This window comes from Tamandua tetradactyla, chromosome 5 (genome assembly GCF_023851605.1).
Source record: "Tamandua tetradactyla isolate mTamTet1 chromosome 5, mTamTet1.pri, whole genome shotgun sequence".
NCBI classification, from domain to species: domain Eukaryota; kingdom Metazoa; phylum Chordata; class Mammalia; order Pilosa; family Myrmecophagidae; genus Tamandua; species Tamandua tetradactyla.
Genome location: NC_135331.1, coordinates 146,122,782 through 146,140,061, shown reverse-complemented (window position 1 = coordinate 146,140,061; position 17,280 = coordinate 146,122,782). Strand labels below are relative to the sequence as shown.

At 38.4% G+C, this 17,280-nt stretch overlaps 1 long non-coding RNA gene across 3 annotated transcripts in view; it reads left to right on the top strand.

Annotated features, from left to right (window-relative positions):
• The window catches only part of LOC143684953 (uncharacterized), a 41,446-nt gene that overhangs the window by 12,116 nt on the left and 12,050 nt on the right, over window positions 1-17,280 (top strand). For 2 of the 3 annotated variants that reach the window (XR_013176281.1, XR_013176283.1), the window contains exons 3-4: window positions 7,827-7,872; window positions 8,985-9,051. This is a non-coding gene — a long non-coding RNA (uncharacterized LOC143684953). Of the gene's footprint in view, window positions 1-7,826; window positions 7,873-8,984; window positions 9,076-17,280 lie in introns of all 3 variants that reach the window. The other variant, XR_013176282.1, reaches the window with a different exon arrangement.

Genomic DNA, 17,280 nt, shown 5'->3' with positions numbered 1-17,280 from the left:
TGCAGCTGGTGTTCACAGTATGAAATGAGTTTTGAATTACCAGTGAAGAAATTGAAGATACCATACTCTTGTTCTCCAGAATGAACCACAAAGTCTGAAAAACTGTTGATAATATGCTTATTAATAGCACTGCAGAAGTGTATGTTCTGAGGTGTTCCGCATATTAAAATTTTTTTCATATCTACATATTCTACAATCTCTTTCCTTAATTTATCACAACTAAGTTAAATGGGACATAATGTATTCATACAATAAACCAAATGTATCTTTTGAGAATAAGTCTAAAAGAAGCTAAGATACAAGAAGAATATTACTGTATTTACTACTATTTGCTAACAGTACTAAAGTAAATGTCACATTCTAAATCAGAAAACACAGTCATTCTATTTTAATGTCTTTACTGAAATTCAACCCTAAGGACAAAAAATGTGGTAGTAAATTCTTGGACCCTGTTAGCTATACTTAACCTTACTCTTACTTTGACAAAAATCTCCCCCGTATCTACGAGATTCAATATTATGGTGCCCAGAGTTAGCTGGCTAAAAACAAGGACGCTGTGTAAGTAAAAACATTTGTAGCGCAATTACTATGTACCAGACACTGTCTCAAGTGCTTTGCATGTATTAGCTTGTTTAATCCTCACAACAACCTATGAGATTGTTGCTGTGATAATTTGTCCTCAGTTTACAGATGAGGTATCCAATATAACACAGCTAGTAAATAGTGGATCTGGTATAGCATAGAAATCCAGAGTCTGGCTCCAGTGGCCATGCTTTTAGCTACCATGCTCTCTTGCTCACAGAAACAGGACACTCAAGTCCAAAAATGCACCTAGAGTGCATAGATTCACATCAGAACCCACAACAATCACTTATTTTGGACAAATTTTACTGTAACAACTCTGCCTGATGACAACAGTAGAACTTATGTTTGTTCTTATCAGGGAGCTATAAACATGAAAGGGATCGTTGGGGATTGAACCACATTTCTTACAAAAGGCATTTCAGGTCCCCTGCTGGTTTGAAACTGTTGTTTCAAAAGCCATGTTCTTTAATCATCATTCAATATTGCTGGGTGGGATTTTTTAAATTATTTCCATGGAGATGTGACCCACCCAATTGTGGGTGGTAACTTTTGATTAATTGGTTCCCATGGAGATGTGTCTCCTCTCATTCAAGGTAGGGTTGCTCACTGGAGCCCTTTAAGAGGGAGCCATTTTGGAAAAAGGTTTAGTGCCAACAGAGCCCAGGTAGCCGGAGACATTTAGAGATGCAGAAAGGAAATGCCCCCGGAGAAGCTGTTTGAAGAAGCAGGTAGAGAATGCTAGCAGATGTCACTATGTGCCTTCCCAGCTGAGAGAGAAACCCCAAACTTCATTGGCCCTTTCTTTGGAGTTAGGTATCTTTCTCTGAATGCCTTAGTTTGGACATTTCTGTGGCCTTAGAACTGAAACTTGCAACTTAATAAATTTCCTTTTTAAAAGTTGTTCCATTTCTGCTATATTGCATTATGGCAGTTTTAGCAAATTAAAACAGGTCCCAATCCCTGGTTCTGTGGGTGTGAACCCATTTGTAAATAGGGCTTTTGAAGATATTATTAGCTAAGGTGTGCCCTAACTGAATGTGGGTGGGCCTTAATTCAGCGTGGCTGAAGTCCTTATATGCAAAGGAAATTGAACCCGGAAAGGGAAAAGACAGGGGTGTGGCCAGAAGCTGAAATCAACAGAACCCAGAAGAGGAAGAAGACATTGCCCTGTGCATTGCCATATGGTAGAAGAGCCAGGGACCGAGGATTGCTGGCAGCCAGCTCCAGAAAACCACAGTCTTCAGGGAGAAAGCATCTCTCCTCAATTTTGGAGTTGATGCCTCTAAACTGTGAGCCAATAAGTTCCAATTGTTTAAGTCAATTCATTTTAGGGTATTTATTTTACCAGTTAGGAAACTGAAACAGGGGTACATGAAAATTCAATATAGAAACTGCTATTTATATTGCTTTTGGAGAATTAACAAAGCTATCATTTGGAGGTTCAGGAATGGTAGATTTGTTTAAACTCTCTTCTTTCCTGCCCTGCTCTTACCCAGCCTTTGTCCTCTCCTCCATTCAAGGCTTTCTTTAGAATGTGTGTATGTGTTGATTGGTTTCCCTTTTGTTGGCACCCTGTGCTGCTTGCACCCTTGAATTCAAGTATTTAATTAGTTGCGGTCATGTATTGAAGGTACATCTTCCCCTCCAATCTTTAAGCTCTTTTGTTTTTCCACTTCATTCCCTTGAAGCTAATATTATATAGAGTCCTTTCTCTCTGTTAATAAATATTCATTGGCTGATTGCTCTTCTTGATTCTAGTAAGTTGGTTGAGTGATGTAACAATTAACTACTGAACTACACTAACTGGCCATGGGCATTGTGTGTTTCAGTGTTATGCTTCTTCCTGGACTTGTCTGTCAGTCCTTTACCTTTAGGAGCTGGGGGTGGAGGAGGGAACTTGCAGAAAGAATGGCTTCTGGAAGAATGGAATTGGATGTGTGGCCTTCTTGAATCTGGTCAGCTCAGTAATTCTTACTACTGCTTTCATTTTTACCAATAATATTCATACTCTATCTAACCCTGACTATGAAGAACCCAGAAGAGAAAGAAGACTTCACCTTCTCAAAGAAGGCTGCAATTATTTTCACTAGAAGCATTAAAAATTAGAATACTTCTCTTAGTTGGTACTGGTTCCAAGGAAACAATTTTGGACTTTGTTTTTATTGGATAAAAGTTTTAAAATATAAAGATGCCAGCTTTTCCCTGGCTGCCACCATGACTGACCCAATAACTTTCAAACAGGACATTTATGACAAATGAATGCTTCAGGGGAAAGAGCAGACCAGAGATTCCTTCACCTTGTAAAAGCAACATTATTTAAGATTGGAACATGAACCAAATTGTCAAGACTATATTGTATATTATTTTGGACTTCAGATTCAGAACCCCTTTTAGCAAGACAAGCTTTAGTATGGTTTATATTCTTTGAATAAGGATAAAATCCCCATTATAGACTTGCAAAACATGACTAAAGTGAAAAGAAAAAAAGTTTGACAATGCATAAAAAGGAATAGAATGCAAAATAAAATGAAGAAAATATTTCTGAACATACATATGGACTTTGCCTACTATGTTTTCATTGGAACCTGAACAATTTTCTCCAGAACAAATCCCTGCCACTGCATGAGTTGGGGGCTGCCATGGCCAGCATGCAGAGAAAGCAAAATGCAGCATCACTCTAAGAGGATGGCCATTCACAATATCCTTCCGGGCCCCTAAATACTTATAATTTATCTCCAGAAAGCCCTGTAGCTAAAATAAGCATGAAACACACTAAACAGCATATTAAGAAATCAATCTGGGCTAAGGTATGGGCGTAGCTGGCTGTCATATGGCAGAAGGCAGAAAACTAAGACAGTAGATCAACAGAAAGGTGGATTATGACTGGGGGTGATGGGACATAGAGGAATTGTATACATTGCCAAGGAAATAAAACTTTATTCAGGCAATGGGACTATTGGATATTATTAAGTAAGGGAAAGGTGAAGATCAGACTTTCGCTCTTGAAGAATAATTGGTGGCTATGTAGAGATGAATTGGAGACAGAGAGACTTGTATCTGAGACAAGCTGAAAGGGCTGAGACAAGCTACAGGCAAAGTCCAAGGATTCCAGAAACATTCTGCAAGTCCAAGTGACCAGATTTGATGCCTGACTAAAATTATATGTCGAGGTAGATAAGAAAAAGGAGGAAAGAGAGAGAAGATATGATGGAGGTTTCTAGCTTAAAGGACTGGGAGGTAAAGTCATTAAACAAAATAGGTCCAATGGTAGCATGAAGGCAAGTTGGTGTGTGTGCATTAGACTCGCTGAGGGGAGATAGATACAGACCAGCTGTGCTGGAAGGAAAATGGAGGAACTAAGGAAAGTGCATTTATGTGTTTTTAGCACATAACGGTTATACTCAGAGGAGTATTAAATCATCCAGAGCACGAGTGACTAGGGAGGAGAAAGTTTAAGCTGAGGGAGAAACCCTGGGAGGAAACAAAAACAAAGGTAATGAGCCAAAATTTCCAGTAGCCTGTCGCTCCTATTGGCAAATGTTCTAATACAGCTTGTTTTTTGAAACTCTGTGAAGATTTCTTCAACCAGCCCCGAGGTGGGGTAGCTATTTTAAAGCCCTGAAAGTCCTGGTACTTTCTTGAGACTCCCTTTGGCTGTTCTCCCTGGCGGTGAGCTTAGGTGCTCTGCTCTCCATAGTTGCTCCTGGAAATAAAGGACAGTAAGGTTTACTCCGAGGAGAGGCTTCTCCTCCCAGAGTCCCTGGGGCCTGTACTCAGCAATAGAGCAAAGAACCTGCCTTGTGGTAATTGAGAAAATTTCTCTCCTAAGGTTATGGTTTAGGAAAATGGATGGGGAGCTTTTCTTGCATTCCCACCTGGTTGATTCGATGTTGAGAGTTTGGACCGGTGGCAGGGCTTCAAGAAACTCCTGTATTGATCTGTCAAGCAACATGTCCACCTTGACCGTGGATATACCACGGGTAATCATTATTTTTACTAAGGATATTTTTTCTCAAACTTCCTAGTCATTTTGGTGCTTCATATTTTAAAGTCCCCAGCAGGAATGGATGCTATAAATGGTCACAGAGTGCTTAAAACCCTTAGGGATGTTCCATAGAAAGAACATCTTGGTTAATCAAGAGAGTAATAAGCCAAAATATGTGATCTACAAATTAGTAAGTAAACTTCTAGCAATTAGAGGCATGATGGAGGATAAGGCAGGGGCAAAGTAGAAATTTCAATAAAAGTGATTAGAAAAATACAATTATGTTTTCTGAAGGTCTTCTGTATAAGATAACTTTCTGGAGGCTCCACTTATGCAAACTTCAGTAGATAGTGCAATTGTCATGGCCTGCTAAGCCCCAACGAAGGTCACTCCTGTTGACCCTTAAGAACACCTAGGGCTCGAACTGAATTTCATACACTAAGTTCCTCTCCTGGGACCTATAATTCCTTGAGGGTTCCTATGTCAGATAAATCTTGAAGCCCAGAGGAACCAGCCTCTCCAAGACTATCAGTTAATTACATCCCCCCTCCTTTAGTGTTGACACCACTTCTCAACATGAAAAAGTCAGAAAAGGACATAGCCCAAAGATCTCTACAGACTGGGAAAAGGATCAAAGGAGAAGGAGGAGGTATAACAGAGAAAATAGGATTTAACAAACTAGTATTACTGTTGAATCACTGGATTAATATTCCTTCTAGCCTCCAGTGTTTTAGAGCACTTAGAAGGAAAAATCTGAGGTAGTAGAATGGTAGCCCATGACAAATTCTGGGATCTGTTTGTAGCTACTTGTTGAAGTGTGCTTTGAAAATTAGTTTTTTTCTTTCTTTGCTTTGTATATATATTATATTTTACAATTAAAAAGCTTAAAAAATTGCTAATCACCACATCCATATGGCTATTGCTATGGAATGACTATTAACATATTGGTGCATGTGGGTCCCAGAATTCTCTCCCTGTGTGTATGCATGCATGCCTAGAGGTGTATATACGTATCAATGTGTGTGTTACAAGTGCAGTCTGTTTGTGACTGGGCTCTCTTTTTGTAGCCTCTGCATTTGCCCCAGTTTCATCTTTAGGCCAGACTTTTTGCATCACATTCAAATGTTAACTGTTACAGATTTTAGTGAATGCTTTGACAGGAGATGAAGAGAAGGTTAAATCAAACCCTGCATTGTAAAATTTCCTAAGTGCATTTTAAACATTTTTCCTTTCCCCCAATGTTTCTCTCTCTGACAGTTGCCTCTTCTTTTCTCTCCTGCCCATTCACCTCCTCCATGGCCATTCCAGCTGCCTTTGCCTGCTCACATCTCCTAACACTCCTTGCAGCATGCAAACATGGCTCAACAAAATCCCCAGACCAGGACTCTTTTAGGCAAACTTCAACCACCTGTTGTTGCTCAAGTCTGCAGCAGGGTGGAGCAGTTTATCGTGTACATGTACATAGAAACACACCGATGAGAAAGAAGAACCCTAATTCTTAAGTCTAATAAATCATCTTCCAAGTCAGGAGAAAGAAAAGAAACAGAAGCTGCTATTCAAGCAACAGGCATCGGCTAACTGACTCTGTGGACCACCTCATCGGTTCAGCACAGGGTCACCCAAGAGTTCCAGGATGAAGGTCCCACACACAATGATGGCACCATGGACCCTCCAACATGTCCTTCAGATGCCTTCCCTTTTCATCTCCTACTTATAAAAGTCTGGGATACAAGGTGTTTTGAAAGAAAATACGAGAAATTGCAAGTCCCTAGGCTCTTCTTGTGATTGTTGAAATACTGTAAATGTTCTAGTTTGCTAGCTGCCGGAATGCAATATACCAGAAACAGAATGGCCTTTCAAAAGGGGAATTTAATGAGTTGCTAGTTTACAGTTCTAAGGCCAAGAAAATGTCTAAACAAGTCTATAGAAATGTCCCATCAAAGGCATCCAGGGAAAGATACCTTGGTTCAAGAAGGCTGATGAAGTTAAGGGTTTCTCTCTCAAGTGAGAAGGCACATGGTGAACACAGAGTTTCTCTCTCATCTGGAAAGGCACATGGTGAACACGGTCAGGGTTCCTCTCTTATATGGAAGGGCGCATAGCGAACACGGCATTATCTGCTAGCTTCTTCTCCTGGCTTCTGGTTTCATGAAGCACCCCAGGAGGCATTTTCCTTCTTCATCTCCAAAGGTCACTGGCTATCAGACTTCTGCTTCTCGTGGCTATGTCGTTCTGCTCTGCTCTCTCTGAATCTCCTTCATTCTCCAAAATGTTTCCTCTTCAGAACTCCAGAAATTTATCAAGGCCCACCCAAATGGGTGGAGACATGTCATCACCTAATCCAGTTTAACAACCACTCTTGATTAAATCACATATCCAGGGAGATGATCTAATTACAGTTTCAAACATACAATACTGAATAGGGATTAAAAGAAATGGCTGCCTCTACAAAATGGGATTAGGATTAAAACATGGCTTTTCTAGTGTCCATACATCATTTCAAACCAGCACAGTGAGCATCTATACTTCAGTTGCTAGTGGAATGAAACATCATCAAATTATTTAGGTTGTAATGTATTATCTGGAAACATCTCTTCTGTTCAAAAGCAATATTTTGATGCTTCTCAAGATGAATCTGGTGCTGTCATCTATAATGCTATGGCACCATCTTGCCGATCTAGAGACTCAGCCCGGGCTCACTCAGAACTTTATCTAATGCTCATTATTTTTATGTATATGGTACACATGTATCCATCAAGCACCGGCAGCCCAAGATAACTACATATCAGCAAAGCAGAGGACTTGTTCTGAATCTCATTATAATTTATAATATTAAGCATTTATATAAAAAGAAGAGAGACATCCATGGTAAATACACAAGCAGAATTAGACAACTTCATAAAGGTTTTTTTAAAGTATTTTCCTTGAGGGATTGAAAAATTTTAATATATACTTATGATAAAATGAGAATTGAAAATGTCCATTCCTCTCAAGAGAACATTCTTCGAAGTCTCCTGTTTTTCTTAGTAATAAATGTGAATCCAATTAAAAGGTTCCTGTAAAGCTGTACTTTACAACTATATTTGCTCTAATTGTAAGCTTTTTATGTCAATAAACAAAATTTTCATTTTCAATATTAAAAGCTACTTAACTTTTAGCTTCCTTTGTTATAAATTAATTTGGCTTAGGAGAAAAGTTTGTTCAAGCTGAATTATGCAAAAGAGAAATTTAATTCAGTATTTTTTCCTTATTTCAGGTAAATGTGATAGCTGGCCAATTAAAAAAATCTCACTTTAAAAAATGTAAGTTTTATTATCATTTCAGAAAAATACTCTATCCACTGTCTAATTCATATAAAATGGGAGCAGCTGATGCTCTTATTTTTTTCTTGTCTAAAATTAGTTTATAATTTTATCTAGGTGTTTTTGTTATGAAGTGGTCCATTTCTTTTTCCAGGAACATTTGATCATGCAGCAAATCTGCAACCATGAGGACATGTAATACAGATCTATCATGTTACTTTGAAGGCTTGAAAGCCCAGATTTGACCATAGCAGTTCAGTAGCAGAATTTAGCACAAGACAAAGTTAACTATTGGTCAGTGTAGACTATTGGATGGAAATGAACCAAAAATCATATTTGAAGTGGGAATAAAAAGCCTGAAGGCAAAGTTATTAAACAAGAATGACCAATGGTTTCTATTCAGCATTAGAGACAGACTCTATACCAATAAATTAATTTTAGAGTACTAGAGACATTATCAAAAGGAGCTAACAATGCAATATGTATGAAGGAGATGGAGAGAGAGAGAAAAAAAGGGAAATAAGGGAGTAGTGTGCAACTGTGAAACTTTTCCTATTGCTGTAATCTTGTCTAAATATTTTTATATTAAAAAGTAAGTCAACAATTAGCATAATAAACATGAAAAATGCTATTTACATTTTTAGCCAAGAGATTACACATCAAAGGTGAAGTTTAAAAAAAATAACAATCTAAATTAAATAAACAGAAAGGCCAAAATTGCCAGTTCATGATCAGCCTTTTTGTTTTCACTTAATGACCAAATGATTTTTACGTAACATCACATCTAACCTGGGTTTCTATATTGCACAATAGAATCATTTTCACAGCTGCTAATCCAAGAGAATTTGATCTGCAAATACCTAAGGCTATGAAATAAACAAACTCTATACCCTTTAACCTAGATTCCTGTTTTAAACTCCAAAATTGTTTCTATAAAGTGCTTCTTATGGTCCCTTTTGACTCTTAAATAGTACTATTTCCTTTACCTTCATTGTGTAGTTTTAAATCAATGTAGAAACTCTGTAAAGCTTCAATAGAAGTGAGATTCATGTATGCAAGGAAATTACACCACAGTGTAGAGAATCAGCTTAACCCACCTCTGATTTTGACAGGAGACCACGCCTGAGGAAGTTGAAAAATCTTAAAATCCAACAGAAGAATCTGGAAGACACACACTATGTAAGACATCAACTGGTCTGTCGGGTAAAAATATTGTAATAAAAGATTTCACTTTTAGCCACCATTACTCATATGAGAGAAATTGTCGACCATCCCTTTGCTACACTGCCACTTTTTTTTTTTAACCTACAATGCTATGAAGAGTTGATCAAAAGAGAAACATATTCTGAGGAAATTTATAAGATTAAGTAATGTGTCTAAAACATGTAAATATAAAAGTACATATAGTGATTCTGGATTAAAGTATCATGTGGAGAGATACGTTTGAAAATATTTTGCGTATTAATATACTGGAAATAAATTGCACTGAACCAACAGAGTTAGGCGAACATGACATAGTTGGTAAGGTTGTGTCTTGACCAGCAAGATACTTGGAGACACAGGCCTCATAAAGAGGAAGAGACCTCACAGACATTCCTGTACTTGCAAGAAACACAGAGAAACAAGGAAAATTTCAGAGAAATCTATGCAGAAGTCACTTAGTGAGATCAAGGAGAAGAGCATGATTTGTGGATAAAAAGATATGCCTGAGCCTCATTCACCTCAAGGACCTTTTCAAGCATAGTGCTTGCTGTTGTTTTCCTAGTGCCATGGTTACCACAACATAAATAAACAAAGTGTTCCTGGATAAATGTTACTCCACTTGTCCTATCCAGAGGCAGATATGGTGTGAAGCTAATGGAGCTCACCCAGACAGGCCCCTTCCAAAGGCCAAGAAGGACCTAGAAATGGCTTTACATGATCATATGTTGTAGTAAAATTTGCAGAAGATATTTCAGCCACAATTAGCTTAAATCATTTTATCTTTCCATTCTGACTTTCCCTCTGATACATTTCCCCCTTGGTTATGTGGCATTGCAGAGGTCATAAACATTGTGGGAACCAGTTAAGGGAGGTTGAATGAGGGATACATTTGGTTTGGGTTTAGTGAAATATAACTATGTGTATTGCAGTCACTTCTACACATTGTGTAGAGGTAAGTATTGCTAGCCATCCAGGTGTAGAAATGGTTTCCAGAATATTCCTGCCACTCACTGTGCCAACTCACCTGACACCTTGATACGTGAGGATGCAGGGCCAGAGGTCACAGTGCAGCATGACCTTGTCCTACAATGAACAGCGCCACACGAGTGTGGGTAGTGGAGGAGATATAAGGTTTGAAAGGAATGGAAACAAAAGTCAATCTTGTGAAAAGTCTTCCAATCACTAGAAATGTAAATTTGTAAAGAGCAGAGGAGTTTATTTTCATCTTCAAAGAATTCAAAATGGAAGTTCTCTCCTGAATATGCACAATAATGTAATGTACACAATTATAAATGTATCACAGGGTTTTTCTTAACCCTTTTGATGGGATCATGCAAAATATAACTTATCAGAATTACTGTGTTTTGGGGGCACAAACCTAAACAGTACTACACCCAGTGAGTGTATCTGTCTGTGAAGTCATATGTTACATTATGCATTGCAAAGTAGCAAAACAAAATAGACATCTTACTGTGTCTTAGCACATCAGATGCATCTGATCTTGACAAATCTGATGACATGTCACTTACTAGAAAAGGAATTAAATTTCCTTTTGGTTTGACACAAAAAACTGGCATCATCAAACCTCATTATATATCACTGTGACAGGACATTGAAGACAAACTAATGGATGTGGCCAATTCAAAGAAAATTTAAGATTTTTCATTGCCCAGAAAAATCTCACTGGTTATATATGTAATTAATTTAATAGAGGCTTTCCAAAATTTGACAATAAGCCCAACATATGCAAGATATTACTAAGAGTGAATTTAAGAAAAACTGTTCTAAACTATCAAAAATCTAAAAAGTAGGTTACAATCAATATACTAGAAGAAAGATTAAATTATCTTTTTATGCTGCCTATAGAAAATATTTCAAAAGCATCATACAAAGAGGTAACCAAAGATTATGCAGGGATACTAGAGTAGTTCATTGGTAGAATTCTTGCCTATCATGCGGGAGACCCGGGTTCAATTCCTGGACCATGCACTCCCCACCACCCGCCCCCTGCCCCGTCACACACACACAAAAATTAACAAATGGTGCTGCAATAACAGGCTATTCACATGCAGAAAAGGATGAAATGTGACCCCCACCATACAGCATACCAAAAAAAAAAAATTATATAGTCAATAAATAAGAGAAATTTTTTTTACATGAAGGTATAATTTTTCCAGATTTTGTGATATTTGCGATATTTATCCTTTAAAAAAAATTTTAAATGACATTTTCTCTTCTTAAATTTCATACCTATAGCAATTGCTTTGGGTCATCAACTCTGATTCCCTTCAACAAGCCAGTGTGCCTATCCCCCAGCTGCTGTGGGCATCGGCTGCTAATGGCCCACACCTGTCCCTTATGCAGTTGACTGCCTATAACCTAGGAGAGTCACCTTGCCTGGAGATGTCTGGGAGGTTGAATCATATCACCCAGTGATTGCCTCGTGGTGGTGTAATTTATTCTCCAGAACTCCTCATCCGGCCAGGCTGAGACTAGACATCTTCTGAAACCATCCCTTTGTCCAGCTTCTCCTGCCCTATCCTGGATCCCTCACTCCCTACAACTTCCTGAGAGCCAAGGATCCCCATCAATAAATCACTTGCCAAGGATCCCCATCTCAGATTCTGCTTCAAGGGGGCCCCACTCAAGTGGGGCCCGTAGAAGAATTACATACTTAATTTTATACTGTAATTTTGTATTCTTTTTCTTAAATAGATCTCTCAAATTGTAAACTCTTCAAGCCCCTCTTCCCTCCAAATTCAGGATCTACTTCTGGTCTTACTTATTGGTAGTATAGCACACAGGAAACTCTGAGCTGAAACTGACATATCATTCATCAAGCAGTTTCCAGAGCAGGCTCGGGTTGCTAACTATTTGGCATCTTCTATGATTGCTCTATCTGCTCTTTGTCACCACCAAAGAGTGGATTGAAGGGGTAGGCTAAAGAGTCGGTTGAAGGGGTAGGAGAAAGGATGAATCAGCTAAGATTAGTCAGCAGTGTTTAACTACCTATGAGCTTGAGTCCCAGAGATGCTGGTAAAAATCCGGCTTCTAGCTCTGCAGCTTTGAGTTTGAGAAAGCATGAATTGGTCTGAGAGGCTGAGGATGATGAATGAGGACTGTGCTCATGCTTAGTGTTTTTTGCTGTGTTTTAGGGTCATGACGTTTATTGTACAACCCGACATTGAGGTGAACCTGGTTTAATGAGATGGCTCTCTGATACCTCTGATTAGAATTGGCTTAAATGCAGAATTGCTCCAGACTCTCAGTGCTAAAATTATACAGTGCACCTGCTCACTACTTCCCTACTGACAATGAAATACTAGCCTGCTGCTGGGCAGTGGGTGAGATGCAACACTGTTGAAGTACACTAAGACCAAAGAGTACAATAATATTCTGGATATCGGAGAAGCAACAGCATGTGGGAGGGATCTATAGAATTCATGAACCGGAGGTATACACTGCCTGAGGCTGATGTTGCAACCATTGGATGCTCTCTTTCTGACCACGGGGACTTAAATTCAAAGCATGGGACTAAGCTTTGTTTATTGATGTGAATGCCCACATTAACTTCAACCTTTATAGTAGAAGGCACGGGGTAATTAGACCAGAGTCCCCTGTTATGTCTGGAAAGGCTGGCCATCCATTTCCACTGTCTTAGCTTAGTTTCCCCTGAAGGCAGAGACAGAGACAAACTCTTAGGTGCAGGTGATTTATTTGGAAGATAATCCCAGAAAACAGAAGTGAGTGAGGCAGGAGGGTGCTACAGACAAGGAAGGAAAGCCAATAAAATGTGCATTGTCACCATATCTAGTTAGGGCTCAATTCTGCTTGGGACCCTCTGAAAAACTATATAGAATCCCCTTGGAATTGTATGCTATTGATAAACTGCACATAGAGTTACACAAAAATATTTGTATTATACATGAAGAGAAAGAAAAGCTAAGTTGCTTATAAGATGTATATGAAAACAATATTTTAAAAACACTATGTTGAGAACTAAAGTTCTGTAGAATGTCACTTTGAGCCCACATACGGTCTCTTAAATAGCAACTGTTTTAAAATAACAAATGAGATTAAAATTCCTTTTGAAAATAAATGATTTTAAAGGTCCCGAGTTTCCTGATATTGGCTCCAGTAGTTGTTCTATTTGAAGTTCTCATTAACCTCAAAAGAATTCATTTCTGTTTTCAGAATGAGGTGGAGGAAAACCCCTTGGAGGGGGTTTGTTCTAGTTTGCTAGCTGCTAGACTGCAATATACCAGCAATGGAATGGCTTTTAAAAAGGGGAATTTAATAAGTTGCTAGTTTACAGTTCTAAGGCTAAGATAATGTACCAATTAAAATTAGTCTATAGAAATGTCCCATCAAAGGCATCCAGGGAAAGATATCTTGATTCAAGAAGGCCGATGAAGTTCAGGGTTTGTCTCTCAAGGGAAGGGCACATGGTGAACACAGTCAGAGTTTCTCTCTCATCTGGAAAGGCACATAGTGAACATGGTCAAGTCTTCTTTCTCATCTGGAAGGGCACATGGCGAACACGGCATCATCTGCTAGCTTCTTCTCCTGGCTTCTGGTCATGAAGCTCCCCGGGAGGTGTTTTCCTTCTTCATCTCCAAAGATTGCTGGCTGACAGACTCTGCTTCATGGTGCTACAGCATTCTCTGCTCTCTCCAAATCTCCTTCATTCTCCAAAATGTTTCCTCTTTTGTAGGACTTCAGAAACTTATCAAGACCCACCCAAATGAGTGAAGACATGCCTCTACCTAATCCAGTTTAACAACCACTCTTGATTAAATCACATCTCCAGGGAGATTATCTAATTACAGTTTCAAAGATACAATATGGAATAGGGATTAGAAGAAATGGCTGCCTTTACAAAATGGGATTAGGATTAAAACATAGCTTTTCTAGGGTCCATACATCATTTCAAACCAGCACAGGGTTCTATAAGTGCTTCCCAGAAGAGGATGAGAAAGAAAAGGAAGTCTCCTCAGGAACTGGCTCCTTGGATCCAGGACAAAAATGAACCTTATATTGGAGGGGAGGTGGTTGAATGTGGCTGGAAGGAGGCTTTAATGGAGAGAAGAGAACAGTTGTGCTCTCAGACCAAGGCCCACCCTTTGGTGAGGGTCAAGGAAGGAGCTATGGCTTCGAAAAGCTTCTTATAATGTTGTGACGCTTAAGTCATCTTCAGGTGTCTGGATTATTCTAATAATTTCAGCCATCATCTCCTGTTACCTGAATGTCTGACTCTCTCTTCATTCAGTTCTTTTATTAGGAAAATAATTTCCTCCTTTAGGATTGAGTTGTTCCCTTCAGCTTTTCATTATCTACCAGGTTCTGTATTTTTGATGACTCTCTCTCTATGCTAGTATCCTCCAAAGATGACTAAGTTTCTCCATTTTCCTTTTGAACAGAGCCATGCTTGTCAGGAAGTTAACACTTCTCTTGAATTAGTTTAGCCAGTGTTTGTGAAAGCAGCATTTCTTATTTCACACGAGGACAGCTTCAAACCTGTTGAACAAGTCTGAACAAATGAAACTTACCAAAAGCCAATGACAGGTGAACCCACCATGGACTCCCACAGGATCCTGGCTTATGTCATCTGGGCAGGACAGCTAAACCACCACCTCTTTTGGCTTAGAAAATCAGACCAAAGCCAAGATCTATGATGGTGAAAGCCCTTCCATGGCACTGAAGCCCAGCATGGAATTCTCCTGAGTAATCAATCACCTTCCATCAGCTTACAACAAACTGCTGAGACCCCTCCAATTACACCTACTATCTATCCCACACTGGCAACCTAAGCAGGTCACCATTGGAGCTGGTTGAGGAAGGTTATATGCAATTAAAAGAAAAAAGTTTCTTGCCGTTATTGTCCAATGGCCCTTTCTCTCCCCTTGATTTTGAAAAATTATTAATATTTATATAAATATGAATTTATTTTTAAATTCATAGTTTGAAACTCTGAAACACTTTTATTAAGGTAAATATACATACTTGGAATGAACTCATATTAAATGGACAATTTGTTGATTTTTGACAAACATACACATCTGTGTAATCAACTCCCCAGTCTAGATAAAGAACAGTTCCATCACTCCAGGAAGTTCCATCATTTCCCCTTCCAGACAACAACCACTCTGATTTCTATCAATATACATTAATTTTCATTCTTCTTGAGTGAAATGGAATATACATTTTTATTTGTAAATGACATCAGACAGAATGTATTTTGTGTCTCGCTTCTTCTGTTTGATATAATGTGTTTGGGATTTATCTATGTTGGTCTGCTCTTTCTTTGTTTCTGGGTAGGATAGCCCCGTACAAATATATATAATCAGTGCTTATTCTCTCTGCTGATGGATATTTATGTTGTTTCTAGGCCTAAATAAATAAGGCTGCTATAAATATTCATGTATAGTCTTTTCAATTAATGTATGATACCATGTCTCTTTGGTAATTAGAGGGGAAATGTTGAGTCATAGAGAAGTATATGCTTAACTGTCTAAGAATGTTTTTCAAAGTGACTGTATCATTTCCATCTGCAATGTATGAGCTACATTGGCTCAATATCCTTCTCATTATTTGTTGTTTCAAATATATTTTTATAGCCTTTCTAATGAGCATGAATTGATATGTCTTTGTGGTTTTAATTTGCATTTCCCTGGTGACTACCAATGCTGAGCACTTTTGAACGCACTGTTGGTTATTATATCTTTTTTTTTTTAACTTTTTTTATTAATTAAAAAAAATTAACAAACAAAACATTAAGATATCATTCCATTCTATATATAAATCAGTAATTCTTAATATTATCACATAGTTGCATATTCATCATTTCTTAGAACATTTGCATTGACCCAGAAAAAGAAATAAAAAGACAATAGAAAAAGAAATAAACGATAATAGAGAAAAAAAAGATTATACATACCACATCCCTTATCCCTTGCTTTCATTTCATTTCATGAAATGCTATCCCACTAGCATTTCAAACTGAATTTATTTTAACATTTGTTCCCCCTATTATTTATTTTTATTCCATATGTTCTACTCTTCTGTTGATATAGTAGCTAAAAGGAGCATCAGACATAAGGTTTTCACATTCACAGAGTCTCATTGTGAAAGCTGTATCATTGTTCAATCATCATCAAGAAACATGGCTACTGGAACACAGCTCTACATTTTCAGGCAGTTCCCTCCAATCTCTCCGCTACATCTTGAACAACAAGGTGATATCTACTTAATGCATAAGAATAACCTCCAGGATAACCTCTCAACTCTGTTTGGAATCTCTCAGCCATTGACACTTAGTCTCATTTCACTCTTCCCCCTTTGGTCGAGAAGGTTCTCTCAATCCCTTGATGTTAATTCTCAGCTCATTCTAGAGTTTTTCTCAGTCCCTTGATGCTGAGTCTCAGCTCATTCCAGGATCTCTGTCCCACATTGCCAAGAAGGTCCACACCCCTGGGAGTCATGTCCCACGCAGACAGGGGGAGGGTGGTGAGACGGCTCATCATGTTTGGCTGGAGAGAGAGGCCACATCTGAGCAACAAAAGAGGCTCTCTTGGGGGTGACTCTTAGGCCTAGATTTTAAGTAGACTTGACCTATCCTTTGTGGGGTTAAGTTTCATGTGAACAAACCCCAAGACTGGGGGCTCAGCCTATAGCTTTGGTTGTCCACACTGCTTGTGAGAATATCAAGAATTCAACTTGGGGACGTTGAATTTCTCCCCACTCTCACCATTCCCCAAAGGGGCTTGCAAATACTTTTCCAGTCACTTATCAAATCACTCTGGGATTCATCGGGGCATCACTCTGGACAAACCAACAAAATCTCATGTCCTACCTGAGATTCCAAGTACTTATGACATTCAATCAAACTATCTACATGAGTTATATTAGGAAATGCTCTAGTCAAAATATAAATTTTGTAACAAATAAACATTTTTTGCTTTAGTCTCACACATAAGGTGACATTTTAAAGTATTAATTATCATCTATTTTCAGCACCCTGCAATAATGACATTCCTTTGTTCTTCCTCATGCAAAAACATTTTTAAAATTTGTACATTGTACATTTCACTATCATTATACACTCTAGGCATTCCTAGATTATACCATCTCGATCTTTACCATCTATCTTTCTTTCTGATTTCATTTATGTCCCCAGCCCTACTCCCTCTATCATTCTCACATGCA